This window comes from Calonectris borealis, chromosome 17 (genome assembly GCF_964195595.1).
Source record: "Calonectris borealis chromosome 17, bCalBor7.hap1.2, whole genome shotgun sequence".
Lineage (NCBI taxonomy): Eukaryota > Metazoa > Chordata > Aves > Procellariiformes > Procellariidae > Calonectris > Calonectris borealis.
The window spans coordinates 742,345-758,811 of record NC_134328.1 but is presented as its reverse complement, the minus strand read 5'-3'; the positions used below and the strand labels follow the sequence as shown (position 1 = coordinate 758,811).

General features: G+C 52.1%; 1 protein-coding gene across 7 annotated transcripts in view; it reads right to left on the bottom strand.

Moving 5' to 3' along the window:
• Positions 1 to 6,037, bottom strand: part of RALGAPB (Ral GTPase activating protein non-catalytic subunit beta) — a 65,758-nt gene extending 59,721 nt beyond the window's left edge. For 4 of the 7 annotated variants that reach the window (XM_075166190.1, XM_075166194.1, XM_075166196.1 and 1 more), the window contains exon 1: positions 5,851 to 6,036. The gene's annotated coding sequence lies outside the window, so the exon portion shown is untranslated. Of the gene's footprint in view, positions 1 to 4,677; positions 4,702 to 5,850 lie in introns of those variants that run through there. The other 3 variants (XM_075166197.1, XM_075166193.1, XM_075166191.1) reach the window with 3 other exon arrangements.
• Positions 6,038 to 16,467: the final 10,430 nt, after the last annotated feature.

Here is a 16,467-nt window from a genome sequence, read left to right as displayed (position 1 = left end):
GGTTTTTGAGGGTTTTTTTGGCATTGTTCTGAAACCACAACCAAGAGAGGCCGATTAGAAGCAGCAAAAGTTAAGCTATGTTCCGCAGTCACTCTCAGCCAGCATTCGCCCAGAAGCACGGCAGGGTATGCCGTTCTGCCCCGAGAGCAGTGGATCGTGCTGCACCATCAGCACACACACAACACCTACCTGCTGTACAGAAACAAGCTTGGGAGCCTGGCCAGAGCACGCAGCCCCAGGCAGCAGGGAGGCACAGCGTGACAAGGCCAGCAGCTAGTCACGGGACTGCCGTCCAGCCTCACCGGGCAGCACTGGGCAGCTCAAGGAGATCTGCCATGCGCAGATGATCTACACATCAAAACATTCGGAAAGCTAAGCCAGCACAAGCCTTTTGTCTGCTGAGGCAGTTTTTAGCTGGATCAAGATCTGATCTAACTCAGGTGAGATGAACATCTGTGCCAACACAAAGGAGCAGTGAGGACACGTGGCCGGGAGGGGTGGCAGGAGCATCCCTCTGGCAGGAGCAGGCTTTTGTACCCACTCACAGCAACCTTAAAACTGCTGCTTAAGCAGGTGGTACCACGGCAGCCTAAGCCATCAGAATTGGGACTGCGTTATCTCCCTCCTTCCTCCTCTTCTACCAACACCAGCAGTCCTTTATCAGTTATCTGAGCCAGCTGACCACGTGAACAATGAAACAAGGAAAACAGGATTGGCACAGGAGAAAAAGCAAGGAGTGTTCAACAGCCACAGCTTAGATCAGCTCAAGCTGTCACGAACGGCACCGTGAGGACCATTTGCCAACTACACTTAGCTGGCACATTCTGGAAGCCAGTTAGTTATACAGGGAATGTTTTGAATGCCTCCCTCAGACATTCCTTGGCCCAAAACCAAAACAAGAAGCTAGGCCTGGAAATACACCTTCCTAAGGACAAGCCACCACTTAAACAGGTCTGCCTATTTAGCTGACTTCAAGTGTTTATTTACATCCAAAACCTACGTAAAAAGCCTGATGATTCCCTTCAACAGAGGAGGGAAGGCGAGGCAGCAAGATCTTGGTTTTCCAAACTATGTCCTTCCTGGTTTGAGGCGGCAATCACATGTGCTCATCTGATAGCAAATTAATCAGAGTAGCCACAGCCTGCAGGAAGCATATCCTCTCCATCCTTCAGGCATTTTCTCTCCTCTGGGGGCCGTGGCAGGGGGAACACGCATGCCACTGCGGTCAAAACCCTTAGGCTTAGAGGAAAACAATTCCAAGACACTAGCTCTTGGGACACAGAGAAGTCACAATAAAAAAAAGAAACAAATAACCCACCAAACAAAAAACCCAAAATGAACATGACCCACAATCCTTAGCGATGGCTTCAGTCACTGCTCAACTTATTATACAGGTTTCCCTACTGCTGTATTTCCCCCCCCAGAGCAGTGTGCGCCTTCCCCCTGCTTTGCTGCTCACCACAAGGGAAGTGTGAAGGCATTCTCCATCCCTCCCATTTGACACTCGAGTTCATTACAGAAGCACATAACACCATTTGAGGAGTGTTGGTTTAAATAAACTGATTTCAACTGATAAAGCAGCATGTACTTTCCATCGCCACACTCCAGCTGAAGAACTGGCAGTTACCAGCTCACAGCAGGAACTTATCAGCATGCTGATAACTGCAAGCACACTTACTGTGGCCACCCTTATACCGAACAGGGTTCTCAGAAGCATGGAAGTGTTGCACAGCACAAGCAAATTGTAGGCAGTGCCTATGTAGGAGCCTTCTTGTCTAGAAGACAAAAGTCAGAGAGGACAAGGATTCCAAATCCTTCTGCATTTTGGAAAACCCTCCTTGCACTAGGGCAAGGCAATGGGAGGACACAACCACCTGCCTTCCTGCAGCTCCCTGCCATGCTGTAGCAAAGATGCAAAGCTCTTTTGGTTGACCTTTCCACACTTCTGAGAGGAGCAGCATTTGTAACAGATACAGGATAAATATAATATGCCATGTTTAAGAGAGGTTTAGCAGCAGGACGAGGTAACCAAAACCTCTGATGCCACATACACTCAGCCTGCTGCCTGACCTTCATACATAAATTTAATGATCAAATCTGTATCTTATTAATATTCAAGAGGTCCTTTGGTCTTGCCATAAAAGAAATCTTCTGTTAGTCTTATCAATATACAAGGAACACTGAAACAGGTAATTGCTTCAGATGTAAAATCCTTCAGAGGTGGGATTTCCTAGGATATTGATTTATTCACCCCCTAAAATTTGGCAATAAGAAGTTTTTATTTGCAAGGACTAGAAGTTACTTTTCATTTAGGACTCCACTTCAACTGCCATTTGAATTGGAAATTGCTGCCATCTGTTAGGATTGGGGTAAAGCTAAACCCATCTACTATGGAGCTTCTTATAACTGGACATAAGTTAAAAAAGGCTGGTACGTCTCCCCACACAATTGTATCTGTTACGATGTTCTGTTTTGACAGATTCAACATACTGACAGTTCTATAACTTGCTTTAAACAAAAGGCACCTAATGCTTCATAGAAGCAGAATTCACTCCCTCAGAAGAGGCTGTATTTATCACAAGTTACTTAAACAGCAACAGCAAATTGAAAAAAAAAAAGCAACTGTCACACCACACAAACAGCATACCCTGATTTTTACTTCTGTTTTTGCAATGCTCCTGCATTTCAGCTTCAAAAAAGCACTCTCACTGGCCCAAATAACATCTCCTAAGTTTCATGCAGCTGAATATCCATATTTCACACCATTGTATGTCTTATTGAGATTCAAATCACTAAGGACTCTCAGAATGACAGGCAACCTAATTAAGAGGAGGAGTGGGAAGAAGAATAAATAAAACCCTGAAGTTTACCAAGCAATTTTACATACTCTCCGGTTTGGAAAGGGGTCGTGTTTATGTTCCTGAAGGCTGCACTAAATAAAACATCTCCAGATTCTCACAGACAGACAGATCTGGAAAGAAATTGTCAGCATTAACACTGGCAGAACAATTGAAAAATGTGAAGTTAAAATATTTACCATCTACTACAAAAACTGAGCATAATTCTAATATTCCTTAGTGTAATAAATAATCTGGGTTTCAATATATTCCCTCCAGATCCATTTCAGCTTAGGAATTTTAGTAGCTATCACCATATAAACCACTGAAAATGGATGTTTCAGCATTTAAGACCAAAGATCCTCAGTTCATAAACACTGTAGAAGTTGATAAGCATGAAAGAACTTACTAATAAGCCCATAAAATTCCAAAAATAAAGATATTTAAGTTCTATTTCCAGTCCCCAAAGACTTAATATGAAGAGCCGCAGCCAACATATTTAAACTCCTGGATCAGTAAAGTTAGACAGTGAGAATTACCTAACTAAATAGTCCCACATTCTGCAATTGCTTTGAAGGCATATGCAGGAGCTTAGAGCCTAAAGCAGCGGTGGAGGTTTTGGACTGTGTGCAGGGGAGAGGTCAGGGAACCAATACTGGTATACAAAGCAGTTCCTCAGAAAGCATGTGCTGAATGAGGGGAGTGTTGGGGGCAAACACGAACATTTAGCCCTTCGTGCTCAGCAGCTTCATATGTAAAATGAAATGTTTGCCTACAATGCAAAAGGATTTCAAGCACAAAGACAAGCTATCCCAAAAATGAATGCTTCTTGGGTTTTATCAGAACCAAAAAAGCAGAGCCTGAGCTGAAAATTCAACGGAGGCAATTGTTATTAATATAGTAGATGCAAAGATCATCAGCAGAGAGATGCCCAAGGAAGACTGAAGACCTAATAGAGCCTAAACCAGAGAAGCATCTACAGAAAGGGCCTACACCATGAAGTTGTGGGATATTAGATACACTTTGTAAGTATTTCACAGAAAACAAGTAATCCCTCTCTCTAACATGACCCCTACTACACCAATAGTATTGACATCTGCTCTCTAGAGGCAACAATTACTGTCAAAAAGCCATCTTATAAGCCGTCTTCCCTGGATCATGTACCAAAGAAGTTTATGAGCAATTTTTCAAGCCAGCTGAGACCTACGACGTCCTGAGCATGAACAGCTGCCACGTGCCCACCTGCCCCACGCTGACGCTGCTGCCCCTCTGCCCTCCAAGTTTCTGCTGGAGAGAGCAACTTACATCTTGCCAAGCCTAACTCAGCACCTCCCATATTAAGCCCATCAGGACTGAAGAAGTGCAGATCCCTCAAGGCAGCTCACCTTAGGGCTCTGCCCTAGGCACGCACCATGTGTAAAGGACAACAGGCAGAGCAGATAGCAGGCAAAAAATAAAAAAGGAAAAAGCCAAACAGAAGACCCACCTGAGAGAAACATTAGCAGAAAGTTAGTATTTTGTTAAAGAATAAATGGAGATGCATGTCAGGATTACCATTAAATGAAAAAAAGTCTAGGTTCAAGGCAGGAAGAGATCTGACACAGAAAAAACAGGAACTCATGTCATCCTTTCCCAGGCCACTCAGCCACAGTGCTACTGAGTAGAAAAGAGAGAATCACAGCTCCCCTTGCCCAGGAAAGAAGAATTTATCTGATTTTATCACCTAACTGTACCAGAAGTCAATACATTAATCCGACACAGGGAGGGCTGGGTCTCAAACATAAGGTGCCATTTAAGCCACACAGCTTGGGTCTCGCTCTCCCCAGCGCTCCCTACTCACTGACTTCAGAGACTCCATTGCCATTCTGGTTCCCAAGAGCACCACTGGACACCAGCCTTCCCAAAGCAGGAAGCAGGGCACCTGCCACGGAGAAAAAAGCTGCCTAAAAATTGCATACTGTAACATCTGGAGATTAACAGAGCCATAAGAAAGTAAAAACATCCGTCAATTTTGTATGTTTTGGCTATTACTTTGCTTTCAAGCTTCATTACTCAAACATCAGTACTACTTTGCTTCTCACTATCATTCTCATCTTTAAAAGCAGGGTTGAGAAGATTATCTTCCAGGCAGATTATCTGAGAATTTAAGCAGCTTTCACATCCCTCACTTGTGCCAAAAACCACATAATGAACTCCACCGCATTTCCTTGACCCAGGCTGACAATTTTTACTCAATGGTTTATTTTACATTCGCACTTCTTCCTCAGTCCAGTTCCTTGTGCAACTCTACAAACTTCACAACCAGGAAGGGATCTCCCGGAGCCGATAGTCCCCTTAACCCGGGGAGCAAGCCTTGCTGGGGTTTTGCTGCTGTTCACCGCTTTCCAGAGGCAATCTGATCTACTGCCTGCAGGCCCTGAAGATCAAATGAGACGAAAAACAAGCAAGGGAAAGCAGAAACACGGCAAAGCCCAGGAGGCCTGCACACAAGGCACCACCAGGTTATTTGTAAGAAAGTCTGCAGGGAAACAGCGACAAAAACTTTTCTCCCCCTCACGACCGCACTCCTGCCCGCGGGAGCCGGCGCGCAGCGGGAAGGGAGCTCACCGACCGCGGGTGGCACCTCACGCTCGTTCCGGGGACCCGAAACGCGGCTCAAAACCGGTCCCCGGGGCCGGGGACAGGGCACAGGCCGAGAAGGGCCCCAGGGCCGCGGGCCGGTGCGAGGGGATCCCCCGAGGCCCGCTCCCGTCCGCCCTGCGGCAGCTCCGCGGCACCGGCCGGGCCCCCAGCAGCTGCCCGAGGCTACCGCGGGAACCTCGGGGGGCAAGCGCGCCCCCCGCCCGCTCCGGCCCGGCCCCGCCGAGCCCGCAGGCCCAGCTCCGCGGCGGGCAGCGCAGAGGTCAGCGCGGCGGAGGCTCCCGGGCGGCGCCCCGCCGCCACAGGCCCCACCGGCGGCAGGAGCGGGCCGGGCGCGGGCGGCGCCGCCGCGGGAGGGCCCGGGCCGCCTTACCTGCGCCGAAGGGCCCGGCGGGCATGTCGGGGCAGGGCCGGCCGCTCCGCCCTCAGGCCGCCGGCTCCATGGTGCCCGCGGCGGCCGAGGCGACACAGGGGAGACGCCGCTCCGCGCTGCCCCGCTTCGCTCGGCCCCGCTCTCCACGGCCGCTTCCGGCAGCGCCACAAAGCGCACGGCGGGCGGGGGGCCGGGCCCCGCGGCGCCCTGCGCATGCGCGCGGCCGCCCTGCAGCATGGCTCTGCACTCAGGTACGCGGCCTCCTCCGGCGGCGGTGCCAAATAAGTCGCGGGGGAGGGCTACGCGCATGCGCGGGTCGGCCGCGGCCGCGCCTGTCGCCGCCTCCGCGCTCTTCCTCTTAAAGGGGCCGCGCGCGCCTCGCCCGCCCCGCCCAGCCCCGCTCGTGGGCCGCAGCCCCCGGCACCCTGGGCCGCCCCGCGGCTCCTCGCTGTCCTCGGCCCAGGAGGCCTTCGCCTTCTCCGGCCTCTTCTCTGAGCGCCGCTCCCCCTGGGCTCAGGGCAGGGCCCCGAGAGGGCTCACCGTGACCCCACACAGGGCCTGGGGCAGCAGCCTGGGCATAGCAGCAGGGCCCGTCCGCCCCCGGGGCGTTGGGGGCTGCTGCATCCCCACGAGCCTGAGCCGGAGGCCTCACGGGCCGGGGGCCGAGAGCGGGCAGTGCGCCCCTCCTGCCACCCCGGCAGCTGGCACCTCTTCCAGCTGCCCCTGCTGAGGGCTCCATGGAGGCCGAGGGGGCCTCTGTGGTCTGCTGGTCTCCGGGCTGGCCCTCGCCCCGTCCTGGGGCACGGCTGCTGGCTGACACCCCCAGCAGCTGCAGCCGAGGCCAGCCGTACTGGGGGAGGCAACAAGGAGCGGCCCAGCTGTGCCTCCCCTTTCTGTGGGCCTGGGCCGTGTCTCCCCCTCCCAGCTTGCTTTATTCCCATCCTGCTCTCGTTCGCTGTCTCCCCTGTCCCTTGGTGTTGATTAAATTTCTCTGCAGGCTCTGAAAGTACTAAGTCACAGCGTTACGAGTTACCGGGTTCAAACACGGCCGGCAGAAAGGGCAGCACGGGGCACTCTGCAGGGAGCAGCGCCCGCGCCAGGCGTCGTTTTGCATGAGGTGGCAACCAAGCGCGTTGAGGGAGGGTGCGAGGGCACAGGGCCCTGCCAGTGCCTGGCAATGGGCCGGAGGGCAGCGGCGTGGCCGTCTTGGCGTCACTCCCTGCAGCGGCTGGTGAGCGGCACCGTGCAGCTAGCTGCGTATCCCCCACGGGGGGCACGTTGCGTTCACCTCACCTGCAATGTTCTCTGTTCTCTGCACACTGCTGGGGCGGGTGCGTTGCTGGGGTGGTTGGCCCAGTCTTACAGATCCCTTACCAGCTGCTTTGCAGGGGCCAGGTCTCCAGATCCCTTCTGTAGCATTCACCTGTGCTGCTCCTTGTTCAGTGCAGCAGAAAATGTCAGCCCAAACAAACAGCAGCCCGCAAAGAGATTTTTAACCCCTTCTATTGCCATCCATTGAAGGAACATCATGTATCACAGTGCAAATTGTACCCCTGCAGCAAGACCTCTGTTCTTCTTCGTGCCCTGTACACAGGAGGCTGCTGATGGCAAGGGGCGAGAGTTTTACGGTAAAGATTTGCTTGGTGCTTTTACTGTAAATCTGTTCTTCCTGTTTGTTCTGCCCCTGAGGGAAGAGGGGGACCCTTGCGGGACGCAACCCTTCATAGTACCTTGAATCTCTGGTGCCTAATAAAAAAAAGAAGTGTTCTGGTGAGGTGTTAGTGAGGCTGCTGGGGTGGTACATGCAGCAGGGACTGAGAAGGCTGTTCGGGGAAAGGGAATTCGGTGTACAAGCAGAGGCTCAGAGAGCCAACAACCAGGCATGCAGAGACATGATACAAGTAAAACCATGCAGAGCTGGCTCAAGGATACCCCGACCCCCAAGCCACAGTCTGCTTGCTGAGCCCATCGTCCCCTCGGCCCCTTGCCTGCTGTATCAGAGATGCAAACATTTCTTCCAGTCTCCTACATTAAGCCTGACAGTGGCAGAGGAAGGGAACTCGGAGTTTATCTGCAGCAGCCCATGATGAGCCGCCTTTCTGCTCTTTTCCTCTGTGCTCACTATGTGTGGTTTTCAAAACCACTGAGAATGGCCTGACGGCTGCCTACTGCTGCCTGTGCACTGCCTCCCCAGCTCAGCGCAGTTTGCCCTGCTTGGATTCTCGTTGTCTTATCACAGGGTTCATGGACCTTACCATTGTCATGTTACCTGTATTTATGTATACAGAAGTTAAGGTCACTGCCTCTTTCTTCCCTCTCCACGCAGGGTTCCCTCTCCAAAGCCAAGCCACAGCGGGTCTGCTCCTGGAGCACGCTGGAAGATCCCCATCCCTGGTGCCTGCATTGATCCTGACGGCAGACTGCTGGGCATCGAGGGGTCAGTGACCCGAGGGGTGCAGGCCTGGCCAGGCAGTGCGTGCCGCAGGGGGAGCTCGGTCTTCAGGCCTGCGCCGGGCTGCACGTACCCGCTGGCCGCAGGATGGGCTTCGCCAGCTAATGGCACCGGAGAAGCCTGTAGGCAGCTCCCACTCGGGACCTGGTGGTGACGCTACCGGCCCGTCCTTGTCTTTATCTTCAAGTGAAGCAGCGTGTTTTCATTAAACAGCCTTTTGCTCAACTGCAGAAATGACGAACGGAGTTGTTTACTTTGGGAAAAACCCTAAAGACCATGATGCCGGTGAACATCCCCCCTGCGCCCTGTGCCAAGCCCTGGCTGGAGGTCCATGCGATGCTGCACGACTCAGGGTTCCCAGCATCCAAAGGGACGTAAGATTATACTTTTTTTTTTTTTCTCCTGTTATATCCAGGTCTTTTAATTTAAAGGTATTTTAACCAATACCTTACAGAGTCTGAGCACCTTTCTTGCACCTTTCTTCCCTAATGAGCAGCAGCTCCTGCACTTTATATTTGGTGTTGGTGGCAGGATCCTGGCCAGGAATGCCTTTCTGGAAAAAGGGCAGTGGGGAAAAGAGCGCTGGTGAGCCCGGCTGGCCCCACACGCAGACGTGGGCAACGATCGCACCGTTTTTGGCCCCAGCTGACCCCCCCGGGGAGCAGTGAGAAGGAGTTATCTGTGTATCCTACCGCTACCAAAATATTCCCTTGTCTCCAAAAAGAAGGGGGAGGGAAAGGAAAGGCTCAGCCGGAGTCCCATTGTGTGCGGTGGTTACGGGCATGCTTGCAGCGGACGTGGGACCGTTTCCATCTCGTGAAGGCAAGTGCAGGTGCAGCGGTGCAGGGGGGCCCCACGGCAGCGGGCAGCGGGGCCGGGGGGTGCACGGAGCCCCCCGCGAGCGGAGCTGCTGAGGCCCGAGCCATTCACCACAGGAGGGAGTGGTGGGATGAGTGCCTCTGGGGCTTGGGTGCTGAGGAGTGGGCAGAGGGCTTGGAGGATGAGTGCGGCAGCAGCCCAGCCATCAGTGATTAACAAAGCAAAGGGTTCCCCAGGGCAGCCCAGCACACCCCTGTTTTCGGACAGATTGAGCTGCAAAATTTGACAGAGATGCCGGGAGAAAGGCTGGGACCTCAGGGCCGGCAGCGTCCATTCAAACCCTCAACGCTTGCCGTGCTCAGGAGCCACCTCTCCAAACCTGCCGCTTGCCCGGCGACTGTGGGGACCCTCGCCCTGGGATCAGGGTGACAAAGTAGGGCTTTGGAAAAATACAGATGAGGCTTGCCGGGATGTAGGGGAACTCGCCGCACAGCAAGGCGGATATCCACGTGGCTCGTAAGCCCCCTTGGGGAACCTTTTCCCCTCGGCATGAAAAAAAGGGTGCGAGGGGCTGCCCTGTTCGCTTTGAGGGCACTGCTAGCCCCCGCGCTGCAGAAGGCGGTGGGGGTCGTTCTCTTATCGCTGCAGCAGCGTGGCAGCTGCCCGGCTGAGGGGAAGGGAAGGCACCCAAGGGCGTTCCAGGTGGAAGAGCAGCAAAGGACGGTGCCTCGGGAGGAGACACTCCTGGCATGGGTGCAGGCAGGGATGCACAGGCAGCGGGTGGGTGGCAAACCAATGCCTTAGCTGTGGGGCTTGTATAAACAAGCAAAGGGGAAGGGGCAAAGGAGGGGTGCTGGGGCATGGGTCTGACTGGTGTGTGTGCGTGTCCCCCTCCCACTGGAAGCAAGAATAGGGAATGGGCAGCCCCGGGGCTGGGGGCCATCACCCCTCTGCTCTGCCTGTAACCCCAGGGGCTGGCAGAATGAGTGCTGGGTATGGATCTTATAGATGCCAGGGCCAAGGTAACCCTAATTCACAGAAATCCATGTTGTTACCTCAAGAATAAACTGGTGAATATTAATACTCCAGGGAGCCAGGGTAGGGGGAGGGAACCACCTCAAGAAAGTTTTCTAACCGTTACAACTAGAAAACTCTACCATTTACTGCTCAAGCATGGATTACCAGATTCCTGAATATATCGCAGGTGATGATTTCTTAGTAGCACAGACTTTTAGTACTGCTGGGGGAAAATGTCCCTTTGGGGTCTGATCAGTCTGGGCCCGGGCACTCGTGGCACGGAGGTTCACTCCCCGCCAAGCCTGAAGCCTCGGAGCAGCACACTCGACTCCTCACAGCCCCGCCTGGATCCCGGTGCGGGACCGTCGGCCAGCGCCTGTGAGCACCACCTGGGGCTGTGGCTGCTGGGGTAGCGTCACCCTGGCAGGGCCAGCACCCGGCTTGGTGCTGCCGATTTGGCAAATGCCTCCTTCAGCATCCCTGATGCTAGGGAGTCACAGGCTGTGGTGGGATGACCTTGGATGGAGAGAAAATAGAAGGAAAGAGAGAAGACTCATGGATTGAGATGAAGACAGTTTAATAGGTGAAGCAAAAGCTGCGCATGCAAACAAAGCAAAGAAGGGATTTTTTCACTACTTCCCATCAGCCAGCAGACGTGCAGCTGCTTCCTGGAAAGCAGGGACCAGCACGCGTAACGAGTCCTTGGGAGGATGAACGCCGTAACCACGCATGTCCCCCTGTACCCTGATGGCATTAGGGTGCGCTCTGCACCTGTGCGCCCCACAGCCCTGTACTCCATGGGTGCGATGTGCCGGGCCATTGAATCCCCACGGTGCAGTAAATCCAGTCGCCCCTTTCACCCGCCCAGCCGGAGTCAGGGACCCTCTGCTCCTGGCTGGTGTATTCACTGTTGGACTCCTGTGGTTTTAGACCAGAAGTCCCTTCCCCAAGATCTGGAGGAGAGGTGGTCTCAACCCTTCTTCTGCATCCATAACCATGATGTTATCGATGTACTGCAGATGTTCAGGGGCATCACCCTGTCCCAGTGCAGTCTGGATAAGTCCATGACAAATGGTAGGACTGTGCTTCCACCCCTGGGACAGTCGATTCCAGGTGTATTGGACACCCCTCCACATGAAAGCAAACTGTGGCCTGCACTCTGCTGCCACAGCAACTGAGAAAAATGCATTGGCAATATCAGTTGTAGCATACCATCTGGCTGCCTTGGACTCCAGTTCATACTGGAGCTCTAGCACGTCTGGAATGGCAACACTCGGTGGTGGCGTGACTTCGTTCAGGTCACAATAGTCCACTGCTAGCCTCTACCCTCGGTCAGGCTTTCACACTGGCCATATGGGACTATTAAAGGGTGAGCAAATCTTACTGATCACTCCTTAGCTTTCCAATTGATGAATCAGCTCATGGATGGGAACAAGGGAGTCTCAGCTGGTGCGATATTGCCACCAGTCCACCATCATGGTAGCAACTGACACCTGCTGTTCTTCAACCTGCAGCAATCCCACAACGGAGGCAACCTCCATGAGGCCAGGCAAGGTAGACAGCTGTTTAATCTTCTCTGTATCCACGGCAGCTACACCAAAGGCCCACCAGTACTCTTTTGGGTCCTTGAAGTACCCTCCCCTGAGGTAGTCTATATCAAGGATACATGAGGCCTCTGGGCTGGTCACCATAGCATCATAGAATCTTAGAACGGTTGGGGTTGGAAGGGGCCTTAAAGATCATCTAGTTCCAAACCCCTTGCCACAGGCAGGGGCACCTTCCACTAGACCAGGTTGCTCAAAGCCCCGTCCAACCTGGCCTTGAACACTTCCAGGAGTGGGGCACCCACAACTTCTCTGGGCAACCTGTTCCAGTGCCTCATCACCCTCAGTGAAGAATTTCTTCCTTATATCTAATCTCAATCTACCCTCTTTCAGTTTAAAGCCATGACCCCTTGTCCTATCCCTACATGCCCTTGTAAAAAGTCCCTCTCCAACTTTCTTGTAGGCCCCCTTCAGGTACTGGAAGGCTGCTATAAGGTCTCCTCGGAGCCTTCTCTTCTCCAGGCTGAACAACCCCAACTCTCTCAGCCTGTCTCCATAGGAGAGGTGCTCCAGCCCTCTGATCATCTTCATGGTCCTCCTCTGGACTTGCTCCAACAGGTCTATGTCTTCCTTATGTTGGGGCCCCAGAGCTGAACGCAGTACTCCAGGTGGGGTATCACCAGAGAGGAGTAGAAGGGGACAATCACCTCCCTTGACCTGCTGGTCACGCTTCTTTTGATGCAGCCGAGGATATGGTTAGCTTTCTGGGCTGCAAGCACACATTGCTGGGTCATGTTGAGCTTCTCATCAACCAACACCCCCAAGTCCTTCTCCTCAGGGCTGCTCTCAATCCATTCTCCGCCCAGCCTGTATTTGTGCTTGGGATTGCCCCGACCCATGTGCAGGACCTTGCATTTGGCCTTGTTGAACTTCATGAGGTTTGCACGGGCCCACCTCTCAAGCCTGTCAAGGTCCCTCTGGATGGCATCCCTTCTCTCCAGCGTGTCGACCACACCACACAGCTTGGTGTTGTCGGCAAATTTGCTGAGGGTGCGCTTGATCCCACTGTCCATGTCGCCGACAAAGATGTTAAACAATGCCGGTCCCAATATCGACGCCTGAGGAATGTCACTCGTCACTGGTCTCCACTTGGACATAGAGCTGTTGACTGCAACTCTTTGAGTGCAACCATCCAGCCAATTCCTTATCCACTGAGTGTTCCACCCATCAAATCCATGTCTCTCCAATTTAGAGACAAGGATGTCGTGAGGGACAGTGTCAAATGCTTTGCACAAGCTCAGGTAGATGACGACGGTTGCTCTTCCCTTACCCACCAATGCTGTAACCCTGTTGCAGAAGGCCACCAAACCTATCACCGTAGGTTGCTTTTGCCACTTGTCCCCTGTTAAGTTCTCTTCAGCCTCCAATAGAGACAACTGTTGGGCTCCCCCTGTTCTTTTCCTTCAGCTTTTATTGCTGAGCATGATGTCATATAGTAGGGAATATCCCTTTGGTCAGTTTGGGTCAGCTGTCCCGGCTGTGTCTTCTCCCAACCGCCTGCCCATCCCCAGTCTCCTGGCCCTTGGTGGGGAAAACCCTGCAGAAATTGCGGCACAAAGGCCAGGAGCGACGAACTTCATCTTGGAAGAACAAGCAGACGCCCCTCACCAAGTCAAATAATCAAGTTAGAGCCTGATTATCAGGGAGACTGAAGTGCTGGTTATAAAGTGGGAGAGGAAGGCAGCAGGAGTCCCCATCTATCCCGTCGTTAGAGATTCTAGGGGAAGAGGAGTTCAGATCCATCTTTGTCTTATTTACAATGAAGACCGGCAGTTGCGTCTCCCTCCTCATGGGATGTTGGTTGACCTGTAAGGCATTCCAAGTCCCTCAACGTATGCGGTATGTAAAATAATTTCTTTGTTTTATCTCATGCAGAACCGCTGTGTGGAGCCTCTCCCAGGTTTCACAGATGGCTTTCGTTCACTGTGTGCTGCGTATCAGCAAATGCAAAGTGCTGGATGCCCCTGCCCTCCAGCCACTCCAAAGCTTCTCCTTGGCTGCTGGACCACAGAGGACTGCTTGGTAGAGTTTGCACCATCACCGAGTTGTGGGGCACGCGACTAGGAGCAGAGCTCGATGGCTTGCAAGGGCGCAGGGCAATAATCTCAGGCTGCACCAAGCGGGAAAGGGGGTAATTGGTGATTGGTCTGTGCATAGAAAAAAATCTTTGACGTAGGATGATAATCAAGCACAAGTGTTCATTAGGCACAGCTGAACCTCTGTAATGATAGCTCTAAATTTCTTTTGTGTGGACCACACATTTTATAACACAGCCACCAGGTACATTGGAATCTAGTCCATGTTAACTCTTTCCCTTCCCAGGTGAAGGCAAAAATACACAGAGATTCCAGATGCGCCAGAGTATGACAAAAGCTGCACAGAAATCAATTGCTGTAAAACACTTGGCATTAACCGGCATCATGGTTATAATTGTTGAAAGATCAGGAACTACTGGATGTGGTACAGTTACCAACTTGGACAAATCTATAAACTGGTTTTTCATCCAGGCCTAGTTTAGGTTTTTTAACCGGCAAGATAGGAGTATCACAGGGATACTCACAAGGAATTAAAATCCCTTTTTGCAGAAAATCTTCAATTATCGCTTTTATACCTTCCCGTGCTTCCTGAGATAATGAGTATCGTTTTAAGGAGGGAGGTTTGCCTCCCTTCATTTCTCTCTGTACTGGATTAGCTGACTTTAATAACGCTGCTCATGTCCCTTCTCATGATTTTTATCTGGCAATCTAGGCTCAGCAGTTAACCCTTCCATCACAGGTACCTCAACAGCTTTATAAGATAAGGTCACAGTTATCACTAGCTGGGATGGTTGACTTTGTGTTGTTCCTATAGACCACGCTGGTTTTTGTAGTACACCTCCAGTTCATGAGTGTCATGATAATGTTAGTGTGAGAGCAGCTGGTAATTGTGCATATCACACTTGACCCAGCGTATGTCGTGCAGTCCTTCCGTGGGGCCTCTAACACGGGCCGACCTTCGACTAAGAGCAGGTGGTTTCCTTAACAGCACTCTGCAGTCCACAAGAAATTTAGACAATAACATACAGTCATTGATAGAAACTGAACAGCAACGTGATGTTGTAGAACAGCAACATTCTGTTGTTGACGTAGATGCCTACAACGTGATGTTGTAGAAGTACAGGTGTTACGTCAGAATCAAGACCTCATCCACGCTGCAAGGCGAGTAGCTGGTGCTGCTGCTGCCCGATGGTGGGACACCTTCTGTGGGTTTACCTCCAGCGCCACTGCTGTTCTACACCTGTTCTCACACCCAATAATTTTTTCACTTGTTGCTACTCTTGTATTGCTAATTGTAGTAATGACTGTGTAACAAGGATCTTTCTAGTGGCCAAAAAGCCTACTGATGTAAACTGCAAATTACAGTATCCTTAGGAAAGGTCAGCCAAGTGTGGATCAGGGGGTGGAGTGTAGTGGTCCTAACCAGCAGACCATTGTACATCAAGGAGTCAGTGATCCACCTAACAGCTGACCTGCATAGGAGCAGACCTGCGCCAGGCTGCACGTACCCCCTGGCCGCAGGATGGGCTTCATCAGCTAATTGCACCAGAGAAGGCTTTAGGCAGCTCCCGCTCGGCACCTGGTGATGATGCCACCGGCCTGTCCTTGTCTTCTTGTCTTTATCTTCAAGTGAAGCGGTGTGTTTTCATTAAACAGCCTTTTGCTCAACTGCAGAAATGATGTTGTTTTCTTCGGGGAAAACCCTCTAAGACCCTGAAGACCACAATGGCAGGGGCATAAGGCTGTCTCTGCTATCCTCTTTTTCCTTCTCGTGTTCCCTCCAGTAAAGGGTATTTTAATCGATTCCTCACAGAGCCGGAGCACCTTTTTTCCGGGGGCTGTACCAAGCACCTGCACGGGGGCAGCAAGCGCAAGCCCGGGGCGGGTGGTAGAGGACAACAGCCATGCAGGCTCCATCATGGCAGTTACAGGACCTGCTATATAGAGAGATATTTACATATACAAATACATATGCAAAGCTGTACAAATATGTATAAATATATCATACAGATACAGATGCACTTTTATATTTTTTTATTTGCAGAACGTAAATACATATAAAAGTGTATGCATGAAAAGATTGTTCAATAAGAGGTGAACCTAATAATCAAAGTTTAAATGCAAACAGAAAGAAAATGAAACAAGAAGAAAAGGCAAGCTCAGGGATCGTGGTTTACAGGTCTGCTGGGCAGTCCCAGCCCCGTGGGGTGCAAACAACCCGCACACAGCCAGGGCGCGGGGCCAGGCCTGTGGGCTGACCGAGAGGCGGCCACCCAACCCCAGCCGTGCAAAGGAGAGACCAAGCCTGTGTCTGGCCAGGAGGCTCCCACACATGGCTCCAAGCCAGCGGGGTGACCAGCCGCTGTTACTGGGGCAGCCTTTGGCATTTGTGCTGTGCAAAACACAGGCATGCTGCCCACAGAAATGGAAAGTCAGAACTAAAGGCCAAATTCCCAGGAGTATGTGTGTGGGGACAATAACCCCAAAGGGATTCCGGGAAAAGACCACATGTGCTGGGAGAAAAGAGGGCTGGGCCAGGGGATTAGAAACAGAAAACTGGAGTTGGTATCAGGTGTGGGTTCCCTTTGCCCACAGCTGTCAGTTGAGCTTAAAATCGCTTGTAATCACTGTTTTGGAGTACCAGCTCTTGCAAGCTCTGTTTTCTTATCCTTTGGCCAATGAGGATTTT